Source organism: Schistocerca nitens, chromosome 3 (assembly GCF_023898315.1).
Source record: "Schistocerca nitens isolate TAMUIC-IGC-003100 chromosome 3, iqSchNite1.1, whole genome shotgun sequence".
Lineage (NCBI taxonomy): Eukaryota > Metazoa > Arthropoda > Insecta > Orthoptera > Acrididae > Schistocerca > Schistocerca nitens.
The window spans coordinates 609,005,045-609,026,941 of NC_064616.1; the positions used below are offsets into that span (position 1 = coordinate 609,005,045).

Below are 21,897 nucleotides of genomic sequence, written 5' to 3' on the forward strand. Positions count from 1 at the left end.
ACAACAGTGCACTTTCCATATTAAATGTGTATATAGGAGGGGGGGGGGGGGGGGAGGGGGGGTGAACAGTGAAAGTAATGTACTGTGAAACACACATATGCACTTGTCAGCTACATCATTTACAGTAGTCAGTGCTGTACTTCCACAACCATTTTTCAGCCAGTGTAACAACGCAATACACTGACACCAAGGACAATCAACGAAGAAACCGAAAGTGCACTGTCACACCATGAGAATCATTTCTAAGGTATTCTCCTCAGAATATGCTAGAATGCCTTATTTTGGTAACGTCAAGTCCATTCTAACTTCGGAATAGTTTCTCTAACATACAGAATAGTTCTTTAGGGTACAAATATAGTCAATTAAAAGGGGTTTTTTACACTGCAGGAAAGGGATATTTTAATCTTGTTACATAGCTCTACAAGAGCTCTTGCGAGCCCCTATTTAAAAAAATTGTGTATTCACCGTACCCTCTCTATAATATACAAATGTGGGTTGATGAGCTAATCCTGCACATCTAAAAACTAATAGTTATTACCATAGCTATTAACACAACTGTAGGTCTCTCTATGTAGAGTTAAACATAACTCATACACAAATATATGTGAGCCACTTTAGTGTCATTATTTATAGTATACTGCCACCTTACATAAAGAAAATGAAGAAGGAAGCAGCTTTCAGAGCAGAGTTGAACTCATTTCTTGTTGAAAAGCATCTCTATACTGTAAATTAATGTGTTAGCTTACACATATACTAGACCCTTCTCTATTGCTGAGTGCTTTTTAATCTATTAACAGAGATACCACCATATCTGTATAAGAATGTTTCTGCAATTTATTCTTGTTTTCACTGTTTCAGATATAATGAAACAGATCCCCTCAGAGAAGTGATCAGTTGCAAGAATTGCTGTGATGGATACAGTGTTGACAGGTGTTCCCATGTTTTACTTTTTAAGAAGTGTTATGTACTGCAGTCCTGTTTTACATTTCTTGCATATGTAATATAACAAAATGCTGGGTCCTAGTTATATCACTGAGTATATTTCTTGGTCATGTTGTAACATCATTTAAAAATAGGTATATTGATTTCTCTCCAAATCATACCATGAGAGGTGCTAGACATGTTAATGTACTTAGTCAGGAGGAGTGCAGATCATACAGCATTCTTCTATCCTGATTTAGGAATAAGGCAGACCATTCACCGAACAGCACAAGCATTGGGTCATGCGTGCTTGCAAGTGCACACACCCCTTTAAGGCCCTACATTATGCCATCTAGCACAATGCCACAAATGCAGTTTGGCAGGTGAATTACAGTGGAGTGGGGGTTGTGTCGGGTGAATTGGAAAGAGGAAGAAAGAGGCAGGAAGAGTGGTTGGGTATGGGTATGGGTATGTAGCAGCTTGGAGGGAGGCAGCAAGTGCACTGGCTAGGAATGTGAGGGGGAGAAGTGGCAGGTGCATGGGCTAAACATGTGACACACAAGTGCTGGAACCGGTGAGGTGTGGCGTACAATGAAGTGACATGGATGCATGGGTTGGGACAGGGGTGAAAAGAGAGGAAGGGTGAAAAAGAGAGGAAGGGTGAAAAAGAGAGGAAGGGTGAAAAAGAGAGGAAGGGTGAAAAAGAGAGGAAGGGTGAAAAAGAGAGGAAGGGTGAAAAAGAGAGGAAGGGTGAAAAAGAGAGGAAGGGTGAAAAAGAGAGGAAGGGTGAAAAAGAGAGGAAGGGTGAAAAAGAGAGGAAGGGTGAAAAAGAGAGGAAGGGTGAAAAAGAGAGGAAGGGTGAAAAAGAGAGGAAGGGTGAAAAGGGAGGAAGGGTGAAAAAGGGAGGAAGGGTGAAAAAGAGAGGAAGGGTGAAAAAGAGAGGAAGGGTGAAAAAGAGAGGAAGGGTGAAACTTCGCGTAGAGTGTGAGAGACAGTGGGTTACTGGAGAGTGAGGCCAGAAGTATTACGGGAACAAAGAATGTGTTGAGAGAATAACACCCATATTTATCTCCCATGTGGCTGATACAATAGGCTAATTAATTATTTTGTTTGTTTAATATATTTTCTTTGGTAAGAATAAGGGAAAGGGAAGATTTTATTTAATTTCTATAATAATGGGTGAGGTCACCAACAAGTTTAATTTTCTTACAGTTCTCAACACCTTTAACCCACACTGACACAGATTCAGATTCATTTATTTTACGATGATTCTTGGTCCTGAGAACAAAAGGCATGGTCGACAGGTAACATGATTTACCCATATATCTATTGAAGACCTCTGCAATGTGAAATGTTCGACAAGCGATGACGTCCTGGCTGTGTATTAGAAAGCTTTCTATCCAACCTCATATATCATCGGATAGACCGTAAGAGTGCACTTTTTGGAGCAAGCGACATTGTGGAACTGAGTCGAATGCCTTTTGAAAGTCGAGGAATATGGCATCAACCTGAGAGCCAGTATCTAGAGCCTATTGTTTATCATGTACAAAGAGGGCTAGCTGTGTCTCGCATGACTGCTGTATCCTAAAACTGTGCTGGTTTCTGCAGATGAGCTTCTCAAAATCTAGAAAGGTCATTATGTCTGAACAAAAAATATGTTCCATGATTCTACAACAAATCAATGTCAGTGAAATTGGCCAGTATTTAGGTGCATCTGATTTTCTACCATTTTAATAGACTGCTATGACCTGGGCCTACTTCCAGTCCTGTGGAACTTCCCGCTGTCCCAATGAATCTCTGATAGATGATGGATAAGAATGGTACTATATTTGTAGCATAGTCAACATAAAATCTTATGGGGATAGCGTCTGGGCCAGATGCCTTCCTGGCGTCTAAGGATCTTAACTATTACAATCCCTAATACAGTAACCACTATGTCAGCCATCCTTGAGTTTGTTCAATAATTGAAAGGGGAAATGGTGCTGCAGTCCTCTACCGTAAATGAGTTTTTGAAAGCTAGGTTTAGAATTTCGGCCTTCTGTTTATCGTCATCAGTTACATTACCCGTACTGCTAGCAAGGGAAGGTATTGAATTTTTTGTAGCGTTCATAGTTTTTACGTATGACCGAAATTTTTTGCTTTTTTCTTAAATCTGCAGATACAATATTGCTTTCAAGTTCGTGAAAAGAATCTCTCTCTGATCTTTTGACAGCTGCTTTCGTTTTGCATAATTTCTGTTTGTCAGCGGGGCAGTGACTACGTTTAAAACAACTGTGCAAAATTCTCTGCTTTCTCAGCAACTTCCTAATATGTTTGTTGAACCAAGCTGGATCCTTTCACTCTCCTATATTTTTGCTAGGCATATATTTCTCTAACATGTGGTGGACAATACCTTTAAATTCCGGCCAAAGATGATCAGTATCTTTGTATCCCGTGGTGAATGTTTGGAGCTGACTATGAAGATATTCCTTAATGACACTTATTTGTTTTCCCAAACAAGAAAACTCTATGCTATTTCTTTGGTATTTTTGCAACTTCCACTGCCATAGAAGCCACAACGACGTTGTTGTTGTTGTTGTTGTTGTGGTCTTCAGTCCAGAGGCTGGTTTGATGCAGCTCTCCATGCTACACTATCTGCGCAAGCTTCATCTCCCAGTACCTACTGCAACCTACATCCTTCTGAATCTGTTTAGTGTACATTATGGTCACTAATACCTTCTTCTAGGTTAACTTCCTCAAAAAGATCAGTTCTGCTTGTCACCAAGCTATCTAACATGTTCCCAACTCGTGTTGTTTTTCTAACCAATTACTCAAGGTTGTATGTTGAGAGTGCTCCTAGAATAACTTCACACGAGTCTTTGCTTCTGCCCCCTGTGATAAACGTGTCATTCTCCCAGTCAATGGATGTCAGATTAAAGTCTCCACCTATAACTAATGGATAATATGGATATTTATTTCGTATACACTCAAGACTTTCCGTGAAACATTCTGCGACGTTTGTTGCTGATGCTAGTGGTCTATAAAAACATCCTAATACAATGATCACTCCTTGGCCGATTGACAGCTTTGTCCAGACTATTTCACAGTCTGATCCAGTATCAATCTCAACTGTGTTTAAACAGCTTTTAACTGCAATGAACACACCACCTACCATAGCATCAGTCCTATCCTTCCTAAACATTGTCCAATCTGAGTTCAAAATTTCACTGCTATTTGTATCTGGTTTCTACCAGCATTTAGTACCTGATACAATATTGGCATTACTATTGTTTATTTTGGAGAGTAACTCAGGGATCTTGCTACAGACACTTCGACAATTTACTAACATGAGATTTAACGCATTTAAATCCATTGGAATGATCTGTTTAGACAAACTAACAATTTTTGCAGTTGGGGCACCCACATCAGTGTCATGAACTGGTAATTTTTCAGGACAATAGTTTGTTTCCCATGGGCAGGAACCTGATCTAAAAAACCCCCATGTGCATGCAACAAGTACTGTGCTACCCATGTAGCTGCTTCCTGTGTGTAGTGCACCCCTGATCTATCGAGGGGCGTCCTACAACCTTCCATCCCATAGCGTAGGTTGAGGAATCTACAACCATTTTCATCACATAGTCGACGTAGCCGCTGGTTTAGATTCTCCACTCGACTCCAAACCAGAAGACCCCAGTCCACCCTGGATACGATGCTGCAAATCGTCAGCTTGGCTTCCACTCCTCGAGAGATGGAGGCCGCCTTCACCAATTTAACCAGCCGTCGAAAGGACCAAAGGATTTCCTCGGAACCCTGACGAGTGGCATCACTGGTGCTGACATGTGCAACAATCTGCAGCTGGCTGCATGCCGCATGCTCGATAGCCGCCAGAAGAGCCTCTTCCACATCCCGGACAAGGCCCCCCTGCAAGCACACCGAGTGAACATTCGACTTCTTCCCCGTACTAGCTGTTATGATCCTGAGGGGCTCCATGACCCGCCTAACATTGGAGCTCACAATAACTAACAAAACCCTATCCCCAAGTGCCTGTCTGGACCTTGCTGATGGAGCAGCCACTATCCTTGCAGGAGGTGCATTCTGATCCGGCTCATCCTCCCTCCCCCCTCCCCCCAGAATCAGATAGCACACTGAATCTATTAGCAAAGGGTGTGGGATTTGGCAGTAGCCTGCATCCCCCATGCAACGATCACCTTGAGGTTCGAGACCTCGACACAGTCCGCTACCCACACTGAGGTTAGAGTGGGCCAGCCAGCTCAGTCACACCTGAGGTCGGCTCAGTGACAGAGAGCTGTGACATCCCCCCCTGCACATCTAGTACAGCAGAGGCTGCCCCAGGCACCCCATCCCCACCGCACCACAAGGTGGCACTCTGGGGCCTGTTGAATGTGGCCAATAAAGCTTCCAGTTGCGTTTGGACTGTGGCCAACTCCTCTTGCATCCACACACAAAAGACAAAGTCCCTATCTATTTAGGTAATATCTACATCTACATCTACACTCCGCAAGCCACCCAACGGTGTGTGGCGGAGGGCACTTTACGTGCCACTGGCATTATCTCCCTTTCCTGTTCCAGTCGCGTATGGTTCGCAGGAAGAACGACTGTCTGAAAGCCTCTGTGCGCACTCTAATCTCTCTAATTTTACATTCATGATCTCCTCGAGAGGTATAAGTAGGGGGAAGCAATATATTCGATACCTCATCCAGAAACACACCCTCTCGAAACCTGGGAGGAATGAGGATATGGTGCCTTGGCCCTGGTGCATATCATGAGGACATCATCAATGAACCTGAACCAGACAAAAGGTTTGGTGCAGTGGGAGGCTAGGAAGTTTTCCTCCATATCAGCCATAAAAACTTTGGCAGAGGATCATTTCCATGGGTGCCCCTGGCTGGGCAGTGCTGTGGATAGTAGTAAGCCAAAAACAAAGAGGAAGTTGAAATGAAATGAGAAACTTGGGTGCGAAGAACAGTATAAGGGAAAAAACATAAATCTGAGATAGTATGGGCTTCTCTTGATATAAGATATGGGATAGTTCGCGTATGGTTCGCGGGAAGAACGACTGTGAAAGCCTCCGTGCGTGCTCTAATCTCTCTAATTTTACATTCGTGATCTCCTCGGGAGGTATAAGTAGGGGGAAGCAATATATTCAATACCGCATCCAGAAACGCACCCTCTCGAAACCTGGCGAGCTAGGTTAATAATTGGCTCCTTTTACCGACCTCCCGACTCAGCAGCATTAGTGGCAGAACAACTGAGAGAAAATTTGGAATACATTTCACATAAATTTTCTCAGCATGTTATAGTCTTAGGTGGAGATTTCAATTTACCAGATATAGACTGGAACACTCAGATGTTTAGGACGGGTGGTAGGGACAGAGCATCGAGTGACATTATGTGTGATTTAATGTAAGAAATTAAGGAAACCTACTGCCTCACAAGGTTAACAGCTACACTCAACAATGAAAAACAATAAAAATGTATGGTGGAAGCTAGTTCTGTTGCTCATTTTCCTGCTAGGGGCTATCTAGTGAATATTATTAAAGAATTCAACAGTAACCTACGATAAGCTACACCTGCTGATTATCCCTCGTATTTACAATTTAAACAAATGTTTATTTACATGCTTAAATTACCTAATACAACTATAAAAACTGCTACCTTCAATGTATCGAGTCTAAATGACATTAATAAACATAAATACTGAGTACTGTACACTGACAGATGCAGGTACAAAACAAAACCTTAGGCTAAGAATAAGAATTCAGAATATAAAGCACAAATACGAACTCTACTTTATAGGAGCTGATGGGCTTACAGTTAATGATGTGGGCCGGGTACATTCCCAGTGGGAGGGAACTTATAAAACGGGAATATTGTCGGGAATATTTCTTTGGCCCAGGAAGATTCCCAAAAATTGGGAATTAATGAAAATTTTTAGATTTTGAATGTTGTAACACTTATTAACAGTTAAAGAACCTTAAAACTAGGGTAACTAAGTAAATTCATACATTTTAATCAAAGATTTATCATTCCATGCACTAATTTCCGTGCTTATTCCAGGCAAAACATCATTTACCATAAGTCTGGCAGAAAAAAATAATTAAAATATTCACTAGGCCTACTGTTTTTAGGCAAGTTGAAACCCCACATTTCTCTGAATGAAACCTTAACTTACAAAATATTTCTCTGAGGGCGTAATTCTCAACTGGCCGTTATCTGTAGTAATTTTTTTTCTTTAATTTTTCCAATCACTGATTTACTCAGATAGTGTAGTGTAACACTAATTTACCACGTATTTTACATTTGCTTAACTGTTAACGCTCACAGGTTGCGGTAGTCAAACGTATACAAGTGAGGTTTGAATTCACTGTCAGTATCACTTTTCCTAATAAAACGTATAAAAACTGCTACCTCAATGTATCAAATCTAAATGACACTAATAAACGTAAATACCGAATATTGTACACTGTGGAAGGGGTTATAGGCCTAGTTGCAAAAATTCACACTGTTCGTGGTTTTGAGGGTTTAATACAGACATAGCTGCAAATGGAGCCATCAGAGAGGTGAAGTTCAATGTCAAAGATGGTGGCACTTTGGGATAGGAGGATTAAGTGAAGCAGATGGGAGAGAAGTTATTTGTGGAGGAATGAGGATATGGTGCCTTGGCCCTGGTGCATATCATGAGGACATCATCAATGAACCTGAACCAGACAAAAGGTTTGGTGCAGTGGGAGGCTAGGAAGTTTTCCTCCATATCAGCCATAAAAACTTTGGCAGAGGATCATTTCCATGGGTGCCCCTGGCTGGGCAGTGCTGTGGATAGTAGTAAGCCAAAAACAAAGAGGAAGTTGAAATAAAATGAGAAACTTGGGTGCGAAGAACAGTATAAGGGAAAAAACATAAATCTGAGATAGTATGGGCTTCTCTTGATATAAGATATGGGATAGTTCCAATGAGAAATACCCAGTTGACTAACAACACGTAAATGTGGTTCAGGAAAGACGGTATTGCACCCTAACCTCACACAACCCTCTATAGAAGAACTGTTAAAATCAAACTCATTTTTAATCAGAAACATAAATAATGGTTTTTCCATAACAATAATGTCAACTGCTCAAGTATAAAATTTAAGAAATATGGAACTGTTGCCACGGACAAATCAGTGGGTAGGTTCAAGCAAACGTCTGGGTAGCTTTTCTTTCTCTCAACAAACTGAGCACCATTCATTTATTATTTATGATATTGTAACTGTATCTACACTGAAGAGCCATAGAAACTGGTACACCTGCCTGATAGTGTGTAGGGGCCCCCGCGAGCACGCAGACGTGCCGCAACACGACGTGGCATGGACTCTACTAATTTCTGAAACAGTGCTGGAGGGAAATGACACCATGAATCCTGCAGGGCTCTTCACACATCCATAAGAGTACCAGGGGGTGGAGATCTCTTCTGAAGTGCACATTGCAAGGCATCCCAGATATGCTCAACAGTGTTCATATCTGTTGAGTTTGGTGGGCAGCGAAAGTGTTTAAACTTGGAGGAGTGTTCCTGGAGCCACTCTGTAGCAATTCTGTGTGTGGGGGGTGTGAATGGATGCAGGTGATCAGACACGATACTTACATACGTGTCACCTGTCAGAGTCGTATCTAGACGTATCCAGGATCCCATATTACTTCAACTCCACATGCCGCACACCATTATAAAGCCTTCACCAGCTTGAACAGTCCCCTGCTGACATGCAGCGTCCATGGATTCATATCCATACACGTCCATTCGCTCTATACAATTTGAAATGAGACTTGTCCAACCAGGCCACATGTTTCCTGTCAACAGTCCAATGTTGGTGTTGACGGGCCCAGGCAAAGCGTACAGCTTTGTGTCACGCAGTCATCAATGGTACATGAGTGGGCCTTCGGCTCCAAAAGCCCATATCGATAATGTTTTGTAGAATGGTTCACAGGCTGACACTTGCTGATGGCCCAGTATTGAAATCCACTACTATTTGTGGAACGGTTGCACTTCTGTCACGTTGAATGATTATCTTCAGTTGTAGTTGGTTCTACTCTTGCAGGACCTTTTTCCGGCCACAGAAATGTTGGAGATTTGGTGTTTTACCGGATTCCTGATATTCACAGTACTCATGAAACGGTCGTATGGCGAAATCCCCACCTCATCAATACCGCAGAGATGCTGTGTACCATCGCTTGTGCGCCGACTAACACCACATTCAAACTCACTCAAATCTTCATGATCTGCCATTGTGCCAGCTGTAGCTGATCTAACAACTGTGGCAGACATTTCTTGTCTTACATAGGCATTGCCGACTGCAGCGCCATATTCTGCCTGTTTACATCTTTCTGTATTTGAATATTCATGCCTCTACCAGTTTCTTTGGCACTTCAGTGTATTTCATATAACGGACTGGTGAATACATACAGACCATCAGACACATTCAAATCCTTGCACGTAACAGGTGCCCACAGTCTGGTGATTATAAATGGTATGCAATCACAATTCCTGTATTTATGCCAAATCATGGTGATTAAAACTTCTTCCACAGCCAAGAATAAATTTTGTTAACTGTTAGTGCTAGGCAACCACCTAGTCATTAGTTATTTTCATTACATATTAATTGTTATGCCATAGTTTAGATATCACTAAAACTGTATGTCTGTCTGTAACCAGTTAGGTCAAAGAAAACCCAAGGCTTACAACCTCCAACAGAATAATGTTAGTAAACCTCTTCAGTAACAAAACAAATACTCGCGTTAATCAAGGCAGTGAAGCACATTTTCCTCTTTCTCCTCTATGAGATACTCATGCAAACTGCTAACATACAGCCATACAACAATGGGCAACTGTTACTTCAGAGAATCAGTTTTCACACTGCACATTTCAAAATGTAATGTGTTATCATGCACATGATTAAGAGAAATCATAATGAAATAACTACTTTTCCATATGCTTTCATATGACTAGCTTTTGGTAGCTACCTCAGTATCACACAGCAAAAACATGAGAAACAAATTTTGTCTTCATCATTGGGGACAAGAATTAAATTCTATAACTGCAGGTGTTAAAAAAGGTTACTACGGGTCTCCAGAAAGACAAACTCACCAGGCAACAAAATTTTCAATAATTCTTCAAAGACTGACAGTCTATGTTGCAGGATACATTCTGTAACAAGCAGTGAGTAAAAACAAGACTACAGTTAGTACTAAAGTTCTCAGATGTAACACTTAAAGACAGATCCCTCTGTAATTAAAGCCTTCCAAATGACACCCATAAGGGCACTATTTTTACTGAGGAGCTACACCCACTGGATTCTTATTTAGCAACATACAATTAATGCTGATAGCAGGGAAGGAAAGAAAAAGTTGAAATACCACATCTAAAAACATAAAGGCAAAGTAGGAGCACACAGTTTATGGACTGAAAGATTCACCAATTTCCACCTAATGTGAGGCAAAGATTTAGCATGAACTAATATGTTTTGTAATTTGCGTTCATTAATTATATGTTTGTAAGTGACCTGTGTACAACATATTTTAACATAAAATACATTACCAAAACAGAAAGGATGGTGTATGAGAAGTGGGTGGAGAGAATCAAAATTCTTTGGAGTTCATGAGAAATACACACTTATACAGTTCAAATCAGAATATATAAAAAAGGAGAAATTTTAATGGCTCTTCTAAGATCCAAGTATCTTCAAAATACTGAACTACCAACTGCCTCAAAATTTAGTAAAATTATATCGTAGTACGCATAAATATAGACATGGAAGGTCCACAGCACTACAGACTGAATATATCAATGAAATAGTGTCAGAGGAAGGGATATAAAGCCATTCTAGCGAAGAACTTTAATAAAAGAAATAATCCACAGAGAACTACCGGTATCTACAGATACATGGAAATAAAGGAACTGTAGGCTGAATGCTTCCCATCAGTATGGCCTGCACAGCAACAAGCAGGATGATGATGATTTTTTTTTTTTTTTTTTTTTTAATGAGGGTGCTGGTACCCACCTATAAAATTATTCAATCACCATTTTTCCGATCTTTTCCCATTATGCTGTGTGGATTATAACAAGTTCCCTGTTTTATTATGACAAGTATGCATTGCAAATCAGTAAACCACAAATCATAGAGTGGTCCAGTGTCATCGATTCATGATCCTTCAAGAAAATGCTCTTTCACAGCTACACTTTACTACTTTGTTTACTCAGAACTAGAATCAAGGTTCAAGCCTCTATATAAAGTGCTCCTACACATAAAAATCTCAGTTTAGTATAAATATAGAAAGTAATCCAAAAATAATTAAATTAATGGATTTATATCATCATATAGGACTAACAACTGCAAAGAGCCCATAAAACACAAATAAGTTTAAAGTTTTGTCAACAACACGGGAAATTCTATTTGCCAGACATACAATTATATAATGTTTTGGCATCATATGCACTTCAAGTTGTTTAGTTAGCTAGTTCATTACATGTTCCATGGATCAGTTGCATGATGAAGTGTAATAATGTGGAGCATGTCACTTTAAATTCATATCTCTAATTTGTAAATATGGCTACATGCTGAACATTTGTAAGTTATTTTTATTATTCTTATTGATATACAGATGTGAGTTAGTAATTCCTACCCACCACCTTTTACACATTACAATAACATTTTTCTACAGAACAGCAGGAAATACAGAGTAGGAGGAAACATCAGAGCTTCAGTATTTCTTTTGAATGTATTTTGGTCAATGAGATTTAATGTTTTCTGTTTTTTTTATTAGTATCAGTTTCAATTATCTTAATGTACAGAAAGTTCTGATTGAGAATAATGAATTATTTAGGAATAAAGGAGACAACTCACCTACAGGCAGAAGCACTGTGTCATCAACATCTACACATACAGAAGGTATGGAGCTTTACTTTGCCAGCTTTCAGAATGGAGCTGTAAGAGATCTATCTCTCTCTCTCTCTCTCTGTCACACACACACACACACACACACACACACACACACACACACACACACACACACACACCCTACAGTGTAGGAGAAACGTGTATGCACACATGCCTGTCCGAAAGCTAGCAAAGTAAAGGTCTGTACCTTTTGTGTGTGTATCTGTTGACGATGCGGCGCTTCTGCCTTTACACCTAAACAAGTCATTATTTCTCTTAAATATTAGACATGGTGAGGGATCAGTGGATATTTAATGTGGTTCTATGTCACTTGTTAATTAGCTGATTGCCACTTGGTACCTCTCATTGGGAGACTAATTCACGTAAATCAACATTTCCATGTTGCACCTTTTATTCTTTGTATATTCCCTTGACTTAGTATTACTCTATGGGTAAGGGATACCTCATTCCTTCGATTACTTTTCAAATTTTTAACAAGCATTTAATGCTATGTGTACTCTACTGGGAGTTGGTTCCTATTTTTCCTATTGTCAATTTTGTGCATTCAAAGTGTAATTGCAACTTTAATTTTATATTTTCTGGGCTGTTTGTGTCTGATAAGGTACTATTACGTCCCAAGTGCTTTCATTTAATCACTTTTTCACAACTTTGTATCGTTATGCTAAATTGGGGTTAATTCTATGTCTTCAGTATCAGTATTTTATTCATCTAAGGATCATTTTTACAACGATATACAATCTGTCAGCTTAATACACGGAGAACATAAATCATACAAAGAAACATAGAAATCTACATGTGTTTTCAATGAAGGAAGAACAGGACAAGTGGTTGGTCCTAACTTCGTTAAAGGAACCACACAAGAATTTGCCTGAAGCGATTTAGCAAAACCAAAGGAAACCTAAATCACAATGGCTGGACTGAGCATGAGCTTCCATCCTCCCAAATCAGAAGCCAGTGTCTTAACCAATGCACCACCTGATTCTGTGGTACATAATGTACACTTAGGTATACATTGTTCACTGTCTCTTCAAGCTTCAGCCCATAACAAGAGCACTTGTCGGTTAGGCTATGGCCTTGAAACTAGTTCAGACTATAGTATCCATGTAGAGAAGTTATTCCTGAAATATGACCAGTTAAAGGCAAAAATTTTCTTTGAAAAAAATTGACAAGATTATGAAAGATTCATGATCTAATATCAATGTTCCTGTGTCTACATAAATGAATCTGTTGTCATACCAGATTGAGGAGCATGAACATACTACAAGTCATCTGGCAGCGTAGAGACTGCCTGTGTGCAGCTGCCAAAGTGTGTTTGTGTTAATGTGTTGGGCTGTTACTGTGAGCTCTGATGTAACTTACTGTGGAGTTATCCTCAGATTCTGTGTTGCTGTTATAAACAGTGGTACAACTGTGGGGAGAAACAGAAGGATAACATGTCACAAAAAAGTCATTAAATTTTTTTGGGCACAATGTTCAGGAAGCTACCAAGCATGGCCGAATTCCTGAGACCATGTCTAATCACCTTCCACTCCAGAACTCTGCAATTCAGAAAATCACAAGAGCACATCAAATCAGTGATACTGCCAAGTTTGAAGTTTACCTTTGGAAGCCATGAACCACTTTCAGGGCAAATGGATATAATTAGTTACAAAGAAAGCTACATCAACAAGAGAACAAGTAAATAACAACCAGGAGGAACTTAAACAGCAAACTGCCTGCTTACTGTAGCCTACATATGAGGTGTTAATGACAGTCAGCTAGATTCTCCACTGAGGGGTAATCAATAATTCTATTATATCAGCAAACTAAGAGACTTCCTGGGTTCCCCTAAACACATAAACAAGCATCACGCACCAGAAGTGTACAAGCTGAGCTGTAATTGTTGACTGCTCTATACTGACAGGACAGGATGTAGTGTCAATAAACATACTGTGAAGCATGAGTGCAGTAGTATCCGGGACATCAGTAGTTTTATCATATGAGGCAGGCATACTCCCCTTGCCCATACAAAGCATTATCGGGTGAGATCAAGCTGATATTCAACAAGAAAGTTGGATGAAACTGACTACATTCCTTTCAAAGGAACCATACAGTTTCCAGAATGAATTCTCTCTCTATAGTAAAGAGTGCACCAATATGAAACTTTCTAGCAGATTAAAACTGTGTGCTAGAGTGGAACTTTAACTTGGAATCTTTTCCTTTCACAGAACTGTTCTACAAACTGAGCTATCCAAGCATCATTCACGATGCACCCTCGCAGCCTCTGTGCCAGTAGCTAATCTCCTACCTTTGAAACTACACAGAAGTTTTTAGCACACTTCTTTCGCACTGTCAGTCCATAGAAAAAGATGGAATTTTAATAGCTCGCAAGGCATGACTTGGATTAAACGCACTAAGCTCTAGCAATGTCAGGATTATGTAGCAACTCGGCAATGCTATTGGCAGAAAAATAATACTGGCATTCACATGTACTGATGAACATATTGGGCTCTCAATCCCACTTTCCCAGCATGAGAATGTAGTATCTTACCGTCATCACCACTTGTCCACGAGATCAATCAGTGGCATTGTCACAACAAACATTTGTAATGCCTCTGTTGTCCTACTGCGTATGTATACTTTCAGAGACGCCATAGTATCATATATTAAAGCCACATAACAAAAACATTTGAAATAAAAGGAACGGTGGTTTCGGGCTGCACTACGGGTCAATTTACCATCACAAAAAATTTCTAGAGTGAGGCAGTATTACAAAACCTTTTTTATTAACAGTAAAAGCAGACCAGGCCACGGCAGGAAGTATGCATCCGTTTCTAGAAGCCAGTCATAATACAGCTGACCAACACCTAACATCATAAATTGCAGGACAAAAGTCATAGTTTTCTTTCGAAAGAAATGTTATTGCATGGTACAGTTATGAAGACACAGTGAGATTTTAGAACTAAGACACCATTACGAAATGTTTATCTCGTTTACACATTTCAAAGGAAGATACTTCGAAGTGCCTTTAAGACCTTCTTTGAATAGACTTATTACACGAGTGGAGTATCATTTCTCAAATGGATAATGGTTCAATATGGTTCCAGAAACGTCACTGCGCAGGTATATTATTATCAAATGTCCTCTTACGAAATGACATTAATGAACCACGAAATTTTTCTAGACTAAGGACCCAACCACCTGTTTAGTTAAATCATTTCTACATAATTACCATATCAGGAGTCTCATAGTCCGACGCAGAACCTTTAAAACACGAATAGCAGACGCCCATCTTCCTTCACTACAGCTACCACACAATATACAACAATAACCAAATATTGAAGCTATTCAAAGATCTTCATACATGAAGTTCTGTGGGTCAAGATTACATTAAGTCAACTCCTAGCGGCACTAAAAACTTGCACCACATCCACCCTTTCCAGTTGTACAAGCCAACTTAACTGTGAAAGTATCCTACAGGTAGAAAGAACGGCCGACAGGCAGTACGAAATGTTTAAAGCCATCTACATTTATAACTTCATGTTCTTTCCGACACCACCACCCCAGGAGTATCTACAACTGCCGACGGATAGTACTAGCGAGAAAAAAAAACCTCTTTGGTTGTCGAGTGGTGTGCATTAAGAGCTGTCGTAGAGATAAGTGTTTAATTGAGTAATAACAATTGATTAAGGAAATATTATATCAGAAATAAGTACATTAATACCTATTATTGGCTATCAATTGTAGGTTTCACAATTTTGCGTATTTTCCGGAGAAAGAAAACATTTCATAGGCGCGAATTTTTTACTAGGATTTGTTTATGTTATCGTATACTCTAAATTACGTAATTATTTCAATAAAGTACAATTTGTGTTGTTAGTGTATTCTTGCAAGCTATCCATTTGGTTCTCTAGTAAGTAGCCGAAGTGAAAAGTTCCGAAATATGTGAAAAGTTCGTAGAACGTAGAGTCAGCTCTTTGTTTAGTTTCGTCACATTAACGATGCAGGTTTAATCATTTTTATTTCTCTAGAAGTTTTGAATTAGTATCGGAACTTAAGGCCTTAGCTTTCTAAGAAATTTAATATATTAACTGAGTAGTCTAGGAAGTTATTCTTGTGAGACTAAATCTAAATTTGTTTACCATAAGTGAGAAGTGCATGACTTACCATAGGACTGTTAGTTCCGGGGTGTGGTGTGAGAGCTGTAGCAGTTTCTTTCATGTGGGCGACTGTAGCGGTGTGGTAATTGTGGAAATAAACAAGGCTTATTGGTTGTGTGGGAATTTCTGTAGAGAGAGGAAGATAATAGAACAGCAGGAGAAGATTGCTGCCCTTCAGGAGTAACTAGATAAAGCAAAACAATATCTGTAAAGGTTAAGAAGAGAAATGTGGGAAGTGATGACACGTTATAGAAGAAATAGGAATAGGGCTTCCTCAGACAGTGTTACTGTGAATGTGGAAAACAGGTTTGATATGTTGTCACATTTGGAAACGGATGAGCCATGAGTACATGTAGGAACAGACAAGACACAACAAATTTTCAAAAAGTGTTCGAAGAGTAAGAAGCCAGAAAAAGTTGTGAAGAAGAAGAATGTTTGTTGTTAGGTAGTTCACATGGTAGAGGTGTTGGCCATTTGTTGCAGGATGAACTAGGGTCATATTATCAGGTCGCAAGTTTTTTTAAACCTAGTGCAAGTCTGGGTTTGGTAGTAGAGGATAGAGGTTCACTTTGCCAACATTTCACAGAGTAAGAAACCGCGGTAATAGTGGGTGAGACAGGCAACACGTAGACAGGGACCCTAATTATTCAATTGAGGGTGACCAGGTAAAGATAACTTCAGCAACAAGACATACTGGTGTTACGCCTGTAACTGTCTGAGGTGTCATGACCTGCCTCATTTAAACTCTTCTGTTAGGAGAGTTGATTTAGAGGTGGAAAGGCTGCTTGGATTCGGTTTGGGGCCTCATAATGGTGTGGCTCCTGTGGACTCTATCAGTAAGTGGGACTATACTAGGCATGGCCTTCATCTCAACAGGAAAGGGAAAACTGCCTGGGCTAACAGCAAACAACTTAAGGTAGGGCACTAGCACGAGTCACAAAGTATCTGTGGTTACAAGAGACAGTTCTTCTAGCGTAAGGAGGGCAGAAACAAAATATGTTCATAGACAGGTTGAAAATGACATTCCTATTGATAAAACACGCAGCCAGAAAGCAAATTTTAATGTACACAATTCATGCAGACAGCCTCTGGTTGAAACTAGAGATATTCGTAAATTGACAGAAAAATTACGTTCATCCAGCTGTAATTCAGCCAGTGCACAAAAATCAGTTATCCTTATTGCACCAGAATATCCGAGGACTAATGGGTACACTTAATGAGTTGTTTATTTATGTTGAATAATTAGAGTTGGGCAAAACAGCTGATATAATCTGCCTCTCTGATCATTATGTGCCCACTGTTATAGATATGTTGCCCGCATCTTGTGGTTGTGCGGTAGCGTTCTCGCTTCCCACGCCCGTGTTCCCGGGTTCGATTCCCGGCGGGGTCAGGGATTTTCTCCGCCTCGTGATGGCTGGGTGTTGTGTGAGGTCCTTAGGTTAGTTAGGTTTAAGTAGTTCTAAGTTCTAGGGGACTGATGACCATAGATGTTAAGTCCCATAGTGCTCAGAGCCATTTGAACCATTTATAGATATGTTAAATTTAACAGGATTCGAGTTAGCTGGTTATTTCAATAGAGAAAATATGGAGAAAGGAGGAGTTGCCACATTCGTCAGAAACTGTTTTGATTTCAATAGACTCTTGTACAGCAGAAGTAGTATTTTATAATAGGTCCTTTGTAATAGTAAGTATACACAGAGTACCTTCAGGAAACTGTAACCTCTTCATACAAAAATCGGAAGCTCTGTTGTCCCACCTCACACTAAAAAACAAGGAAATAGTGCTTGATGGTGATTTTAATGTGGATTTATTGAAAAGTTGTGCCACTGGACAGTTATTGCAGTCAGTAAAACTGTCATCCAATTTAATTACTACTGTGAGCTTCACAATTAAAATGCTCTGAGACTGCTATTAATAATATCTTTGTAGACAAACCTAAGAAAAAGGCATATCACAAAACCAATAGCAATTGGTCTATCTGTCCATGACATGCATCATCTTGTGTTACAGGATGAAACATTTCAGGATAAAAAATGTATTAAATCTGAGTACAGGAGGGTAATAAGTCAGTCAAAAATTGAGAATTTTAGGAGACTGCTCAAAGACATGAATTGAATAGATGTTTACAATACTTCTGACACAAATGAAAAATCGAAACATTCGTTAATAAAGTTACTTCCTCTTTTGAACACTGTTTTCCCCTAAAGATAATCCAAATCAAACAGAAGTCTAAAAATAAACTATGGATTACACAAGGAATAAAGATATGATGTGGGGCAAAATGGAGACTGTATCTATTATCTAGGAACAGCTCTGATGTTAGCATTGTAGTGCATTACAAAGAATACTGCAAAATATTGAAGCAAGTAATCCAGAAATCAAGGCAGCTTCATTATGAGAAAAAGATAATTACGTCAGGCAACAAAACAAAAACTGTATGGGATATAGCAAAGACAGAGACAGGTGGGGCCAGATAGCTCTAAAAATAAATGAGACATCGGTAACAAGTTGATGTAGTGTTGCAAACTTCTTAAACAAATACTTTGTTTCCATTACTGATAGTTTGGGGTTATTAGGTTCAGTGAACAGTGCAATGAAATATCTGAGACTAGTCTTCAAAAATAACTTCAGTAAAATGAAAATGACACTCATGTCTCCGAAACAAGTAGCATCCATCACAAAATCCTTAAAATCTAAATATTCTGGTGAGTATGATAACATATCAGCAAAGTTAATAAAAGAGTGCTCATGTGAGTTGAGTTCTATCTTTATTTACTTGTGTGATCAACCTCTTATCAGTAGAACATTTCCAGACCGGTTAAAATATGCTGAAGTTAAGCCTCTTTACAAGAAAGAGGATAAAGAGATACCATCAAACTATTGAACAATTTCACTTTTGCCAGCTTTTTTTAAAAATATTTGAAAAGTTGAACTCAAGTGTCTCCTTAAGCATATTACTAAAAATAATATATTGTTCAAGTAACAGTTTGGGTCTTTTAAGGGTTCTGATATAGAGAAAGCTATTTACACATGCAGTGAGAATGTGCTTAATTCATTAGATAACAAATTTTGGGCTACTGGCATTCTCTTAGACCTGTCAAAATCCTTTGACTGTGTGAATCTCAGCACTCTCTTAAGTAAATTCGAATATTATGGTGTCACTGGCAGTGCTGCAAAATGGACTGAGTCTTATCTAACAGGAAACAAAGGGTGTCATTGCGAAATACCAGTGCAGTAAGCAGTCTTCATCTGATTGGGAATTAATTATATGTGGTGTTCCTCAAGATTCCATCTTGGATCCGTTGCTTTTTCTTGTATACATTAATTACCTCTTGTCTGTTACACTGCTAGCTGCTAAGTTTGTTTTCTTTGTCGATGATATGAACATTGCAACAAGTAGCAAGTCAAGTACAGATTTAGAAATGATTGCTAATCAAATTTTCACTGATGTTAATAAATAGTTAGGAGCTAATTCACTTTCATTAAACTTTGGGGGAGGAGGACATAAGTGTTTAACGTTCCATCGACAGTGAGGTCATTAGAGATGGAGCACAAACTCGGATTAGGGAAGGGCGGGGAAGGAAACCGACTGTTCCCTTAAAAAGGAACCATCCAGGCATTTTCCTGAAACGATTTAGGTAAATCATGGAAAACCTGAATCAGGATGGCCGGAGACGGGTTTGACATAACATTGAAAAGAACCACTGTATGCAGTTCAGAACCTGTAAGAAATTTCCTTCCAGCATGTGTATAACATTTGAAGACATGCAGATGGAAGAGGTTGACATCGTTAAATTTCTGTGATTACAATTCGGCAATAAATTCAGCTGGGAAGGGCATACCAAAGAATTGTTGAAGTGCCTAAACAAGTCCCTACTTGCAACGAGAATGATTTCAGATAAAAAAACTCACATACATTGCTTACTTTCACTCTGTTATGTCATACAGGATCATATTCTGGAGTAACTCATCAAACTGAGCAAAAGTTTTAAGTGTGAAAATGTGTGTAATAAGAATCACCGTGTTGAAACCTGTTCAAGGAACTTTGTATTCTAAGCACTGGTTCTCAGTATATTTATTCCTTAATGAAATTTGTTACAAGTAATATATTTTTATTTCCAACCAATAGCTCAATACATAGTATCAGTACTAGGAATAAGAACAATCTACATAAAAACCTAAAATAACGTACCTTGGTCCCAAAAGTTTCAATAAATTTCCAGCAACCATTAAAAACTAGGTTTCAGATAAAGCATGATTTAAACATAGTTTGAAATACTTTTTGAGAGGAAACTCCTACTCTATAGATGAATATCTTAACAACGAATATTAGACCAGCTTAAGTAAAAACATCTGTTACTTGTAGATTTCACTTTTGACAGCACTTGGTCACAACAGTGAAGATTAGGTATTTTGTGAATGTTAAATTTATTAAAAGTGCATAACTATGTTTCATGCAGATAGTGTATTAATTATGTAAATATTAGCCCTTCCAGTTTACTGTAATGTATTCATCTATTTTGACAATCTCCTGACAAATGATCAGGGTAGTGAGTATTGTATTCAAATGTTTTATGTTCTACTTTTTGACATGTTCCACACCTACGAGATCATCTCATTTTTGGATCCATGGAACGAAAACATAATCTAATCTAGTGAATCTCGAAGTATTTCCTTGAAATGTTTCTAACACAGAGTAGGAATCTTGATCTTCCGTTACCAACTGAATAAGCAGTTTTGTTCTAGTTGCGTTTCCAAGTGGGAAAACTCTTGTAAGCTACCCGTAACTCGGGCGAATGTAATCTGCGTACCTATATCGAAAGATTAAATAATCTACATAGCTTGTAGGCACTAAATATAGTCAATGGACCTTTCTGTGAGGAGGAGGTCCCTTCCCAATGGTGAGTTGCATGCTCTTGGACTAAAGGGTGCTTAGGCTCTTCTGAGCATGAGATTGAGTGTCAACCAAAGAACAAGAATGGCTAAAACAGTATCCTGGCGCTGAGGAAAAAATACACAGAAGTAACTAAACAGTCACTCCTCAGTGCAGGCATTTCTGATGCTTAGGCCTATTCTTTAAACAAAAATCTAAATCTACTCATTCGTATGGGGAATTTAGAGCCATCATGGGATGTTGATTTAATTAGTGATTAACATTTGCAAGAATCAGAAACTGTACAGAGCCAACTTGTCAAATGTGAACTCAGCCTATAAACAAAACACGACCAATAGGTATCATACTGATACAGTTCACCTATTTTATTCTTTTGTAGAGGTAATTGATGGCAACTTGGTAAGTAACATTCAATTGAGAAATTAGTGTTCTTCACATACTCACATTATAAACTTAAGATCATAAACCTCAAGATTGCTGAAAAAAATAGAACTCAAATTGACCATTGAGTAAATGAGCCAGCTAATGAATTTGTGGAAGAAAACCCACTGAGATACAAACAGATGGTAGCAAATAATACGAAGCTACAGGAACCACACTAAGGAAGTTATAAGAAATATAGACAGTGATCTGACAGAACTAGAACGAAATGGAGCTACTTTAGACAGTAATCGCAGTTATGTAAGTACGAAAGATGACCAAATGAATACAAGATGCTGGTACAACGAGCAATGTCCCTCAACGAACATGTGTAATCACCTTCTAAGTCAGTTACTGCCAAACTTTGTTACAATATATGGTATGTGACATGCAGTTAAGCCATACATTCCGCTAAAGTGGCTGTCTCATAAATAAAGCAATTTCAAGGTCACACCCGCTGTGTAACGTCTTCAGTCGCAAAGTGCTGTGATTTGTCCACTTGACAGCTTTGCTGCCATAGACTTGTACAATGTAGTACTAGATCTGTTCAAAAAATTCCGGACTCTGTCCACAAAAACCTTCTACACTTACCTTTTACT

General features: G+C 39.0%; 1 long non-coding RNA gene across 1 annotated transcript in view; it reads right to left on the minus strand.

Annotated features, from left to right (window-relative positions):
• The window catches only part of LOC126249679 (uncharacterized), a 45,226-nt gene extending 29,821 nt beyond the window's left edge, over positions 1 to 15,405 (minus strand). The window contains exons 1-2 of the long non-coding RNA XR_007545639.1: positions 15,057 to 15,405; positions 10,036 to 10,095 (exon numbers count right to left, since the gene is read on the minus strand). This is a non-coding gene — a long non-coding RNA (uncharacterized LOC126249679). The remainder of the gene's footprint in view (positions 1 to 10,035; positions 10,096 to 15,056) is intronic.
• Between the last annotated feature and the right edge of the window lie 6,492 nt (positions 15,406 to 21,897).